The following is a 4,732-nucleotide window of genomic DNA, read 5'->3' on the forward strand; positions in this document are numbered from 1 at the left end:
AGCGCGGCGGTTGGCCGAGGGGGCCGGCCAGTGCCGGCATCGCCCAGCCCGGCACGGGGACCGGCGGTGCTGAGCAGCCGGAGGAGGACAGAGCCCCACGCCGGGGGTGCGCAGCCTCTGGCCTTTTTTGGCATTAAACTTCCAGCCCCGGTTTCCTCACTGTAAAACACAGATGTTTAATTTTAGGCTGGCAGATGTTTCACTCCTGGCTGAGATCTGAAGCGAAAGCGAGATAGGGGTATTTATAAACCAGTAATATTTTTCCTATACTAATTCCAGATTACCTCCCTGTATAAATAGGTCACAAATCAAATCTCTACATTCCAGTGCGTTGTTATAAATGTACTATTTGTGAAACATAAACTATCCCGGTTGGGACTATATCATGTATCTGTCCCGCCGTGCGTGCGTGTGTCCTCTGTGGACCAGGTTTACATAGGCAGGCAGATGCCGGGGCTGCGGCAGGGATGCTATTTTTGGGGTAGTCCCACTGCCAGTGGAAAATAGGCTAATGGGATAAAAATGTTGGTAAAACATTGCTGTTTGAAAAGAAAATTCTTGCCATGTAGAGAACAGGGGAGAACTACCCGTGTGTTCGCGTACACGGGGACTGGTGGCGGAGCAGGTGGAGGCAGTTTTGTAGAGGCTGCGGTGGACGTGGGCTCGTGACTTGTGGTTCCGTGTTGGGGCTCTACAAACATTAACGTTTGGGTGAGGGTCCATCACTCTGATCTTTCTGTATCTCAAAATCCCATTCCTAAAACAGAAATAGTTGTTTCTTACCCACGGGAGCGTGTTGAAGTTTATATGCAGTAAACAAGCCAAGTGGAGAACCCAGACTGTTGGGAATTGGGGGTTCATGAATAATTTTGAAGCCCGGGTGTTTGGATTATCAGGAACTAAGGAAATAAGTGAGTAGTGACACCAGGTATATGGCCAGCAGTTGCCAGCGCTGCCAGACCCCGGGCACTTGCCTGAGCAACTTGTTGCCCATCACCGGTGAGGGTCAGTGTGGGCTCAGCATCTCTGGTCCCAGGTACCTCGGGCAGGATGTGCAGCTGTCCTGGCATCACCGAAACCCTCATGGGCTCAGCAAGAAGGTGGTGTAACGGACCTCTGAGCCAGATGGTACGTTTTGGGACACGTGCCCCCAGCGTCATGCAAAGCCTGGGGCCGTGAAGTACTGGTAATTCCCGCAACTCCGGCTTTCCTCCGAACATGGACCGGTGAGTTTGATCTCCAGAGGTCCCTTCCAACCCTGACCATTCTGTGATTCTGTGCGATTCTGTGAGTTGGTTTGAAGTTGCTTCTTCAGCCCGAAAACCCGGGATGTTTCCCATTCTGGACCGTTTGTTGCCAGCTGCAGCATCCATAGAAGTTTGAGATGAAAGCGTATATCTGGATAAATAAAATATACCAGCGTTTGGCTGGCAGCTCTCGTTGCTTCCTCCGTAATGATTTCCTGCCCCTCTCCGCGAGCTGGTAGGCTCCGTTCTTGGTGAGAACAAAACTGTATTAAACAATACTTCCCATTGTTTGCCCTTTCATTCAAAGGGAAGGAGCCGCTGCCCTCTGAAGATACAAATTAATTAGAAGGGAATACTATCCTGTTCTTCAGAGCATAAAGGCCAAACAGACTGGCTTTCTTTGAAAACACGGGACCAAAGTGTCTCTTGTATCCTGCTTCTTTACATAACCGATTGCTATCTGCTGAATTGAGGTGGCACTGAAAGGCCCAAATCTTCACTCGCTTTTGTTTAGTATCGTTGAATTTGTGCTAACGCTTTAATGGAGACAAAGTCCAAAAAATGATTCATGCCCGTGTTTAATAAGAGATTTATAGACAGCGAGCCAGCAGGACAGATGTAACCAAAATAGAATAGTGGATTGAGTTACACTTGGGCTTTTTAGCCCGAATTTTAGTTTGTTTTATGGAGCGTTTCATTTCACAGGAAGAAATGTTAAATTCTCGATAGCTCCATGTATAGGAAATGAAATGCCTTCGAAAGCAAAGAATTTCTTCAAGGCAGGATTGTCTTCCTGAAAAGCTGCTTTTCTTTCCGGAAACAGGTTTGACACCAAATCCTTCAAAATTTCTCCCGGAAGGTAGCGTAGAACACAGCGCTTGTGCTGCTGGTTCTCTTGCCTGCCTCGTTATTGCTACCTTAGGATCTCTTTGGTCCCAAAATTATTTATTATTGAATGTTTGCCTGTAGAAAGTGGTAGAGCAGGTAGGTTTGTCCTTGGCCGCTGGAGCTGTTTGCCCCTTGGATGCTGTAGGTGTTTGATTTCTTCAGTGACAGCAGTCGTGAGGAGGAAGTGGGCAGGAGGAGGGCATGGCTGGTGGCCCTTCCAGGCTGACTTCTCTTCTGCTCCCCTTCCAGCAATATCGGGTCACAAGCTGCGAGGACCTTCTCCGGCTCTGAACTCTGTCTTGTTTGGGGTATTGATGGCAAGTACTTGCCCTGGAGACCTGCAGCCTTTATGTCGCATAGAAACGTAACTGGAGGCTTCTAAGAAAGTTCCTGAGAATCCGTACCAGTCTGCCCAGCTTCCCCTCAGCAGCTTCGCATCTGCTGGTTTTTAGGTGGTGATGAATATCGCGGGTGCTTTTGACCTGAGTCATTAGTTAAAAGTAAAAATGAAACATTCAAAATGCAGTTTTACACAAGTCGGGTGGAGCGCTGTGCTTGTGAGGGCTTGTCATGGTTTTCCTGCTCCTGCCGGGCAGCCGAAACGGTGGCTCCCTGGAGAGCCCGCCGCTGCGGAGCGCTCACCCTGACGAGCTGCCTGCAATTAGCAGGAGCCCCGTGCACAGGCACGGCCTCCTCCTCACCTGTCCTGTCGCCTGATGGTTCGGGGATATGCATTTAGCCCAAAAAGCTCTTGCCAAATTCTGTTTTACCCCTAATAGCATCAAGCACCCGTCTTTCATTGCCGCTATTGAAGAATATAGGGTAGGGCGGGATGGGATGGGATGGAATGGGATGGGATGGGATGGGATGGGATGGGGTAGGATGGGGTAGGATGGAATGGGATAGGGTAGGATTGGAGAGGAAAGGAGGGAAGGGGAGGGGAGGGGATATGATGGGATAGGGTAGGATGGGATAGGATAGGATAGGATAGGATAGGATAGGACAGGACAGGACAGGACAGGACAGGATAGGATGTCCCAGTCTGCTTTCTGGGATTCATCATCAGAACGATAGCTCCTATGTGGTATATACAATCTTACCTTTTAGTTCAGCCTGTGTGTAACGCACAGGGGACTCCGGGGGAGAGCTGACGGCGGTGTCCTCCATTCCCGCTGCTTCCTCTCCCCTGGAGATTTGCGTTTATTTTGCAGTGGCCCTTGTGCCGTAGCCTGCCTCGGTGAGCACCGCCAGCGCCAGAAAGCCTGGGAAGGGCAGCAGAGTGGGCCCTACCAGGGTGTTGGTTTCCCCATACCTAGTGCTCATCTGCTTTTGATTTGTTTAAGCTGGAAAAAATACTAATATTTAATCGGATATACTCTGCTTATCACTCCTTGAAAGCACCAGAAAGATAGCAGGTCTTTGAGATGCATCCTCTGTGTGAGCAGAAGATGACTCCCGTCTCCAAGGAGAGGGTGCCTGGATGCTTGGGAGCACTATTAAACGGGGAAGTATTTCAGTTGGTGAAAATTCTGTATGCCAGTGGGACTGCACGTCAGCGCGACAAAGCCCTGCCGCTTTGCGCGGATAATCGGGCCGTGCTGGCAGGAGAAGTTAGTTTTTAAAACATCACGTGAGTTGTTCTGCCGCTGTTTGGTCCTTAATCGCTGAAGGAAGCGCCGCTGTGCCGCGGCGCAGCTCCGCGAGGAAGGGGCATCCTCCTGGTTTCCATCTTTTTTGGGAAGGAGGGAGCGATGAGGGTGGGGATGCTTCCAGCCCCGTGGCTGCGATAGGATGCCATGGCACGGCGCGGCGTCGCGGGGCATGGCCTAGTTAGAACACTGCTCCCATTGTGCCGGAGCCATCGCCCTTCGGTTACTGCAGCAACAAGTCTGCAAAACTTGTTATTTTATCTCAAGAGTGGAAAAGTGTCCCCCAGAACACTGAAATAATTGCAGGAAGAGACACCTCTTGAGTAGGAGACATTTTGAGTTCAGAAACGCTAATTGCTGGGATTTTTTTCTTCCCTCTGTATTCACGGATATCAAAGCGCAGAGCTGGGTTTGATTTTATGCGTGGCGCTTGCCATGTTATCAAACAGTTTTGAGGAAAGAGATGGATCATTGTCGAGCTGGGCTGCAATTCAGAATTTTTAACTGCCTCCCAGCGCAGCTGGAGTTGATGTACACCGGTGGCAGCCCTCTTTTGCTGTCAAAAATTGTAATTTTAGGCAAACGTGCGGACTTGCACTGTAAATGTGCTTTAGAAAGCAAATCCTCTGTATGCCCACAAGACGCAGACTTGCCCGGTGCTGGTAGTGCAGCTCAGTTCTCGCAGTTTTTCGGTGGTGAGGGTTCTACCGGGCAGAGGTGGGCTGCGGGGATGCTGCTCCGGGGCAGGTCACAGCTCTGTCCTGGCAAAACCCGGGAATTTGGTTTCGAAGCCAGAGCTCAATACCATTTTTGGGGGGAGCTTGTTGTTTGGGGTCTCTCTTGTTACTGAGAGGAAACGTTAGCCTGCAAAAGGCAGAGTAAGAGAAGGAGCGTGGGGGGGTGAGTTGGAGCTTGTGGGACGCGGCTGGTGGGCGCCGTCCTGGGGGG

At 50.5% G+C, this 4,732-nt stretch overlaps 1 protein-coding gene across 1 annotated transcript in view; it reads left to right on the forward strand.

Moving 5' to 3' along the window:
• Positions 1 to 4,732, forward strand: part of NACC2 (NACC family member 2, BEN and BTB (POZ) domain containing) — a 16,760-nt gene that overhangs the window by 5,076 nt on the left and 6,952 nt on the right. The window lies entirely within an intron of this gene.

The sequence above is a fragment of the Charadrius vociferus genome, unplaced genomic scaffold (genome assembly GCF_000708025.1).
Source record: "Charadrius vociferus isolate BGI_N301 unplaced genomic scaffold, ASM70802v2 scaffold549, whole genome shotgun sequence".
Lineage (NCBI taxonomy): Eukaryota > Metazoa > Chordata > Aves > Charadriiformes > Charadriidae > Charadrius > Charadrius vociferus.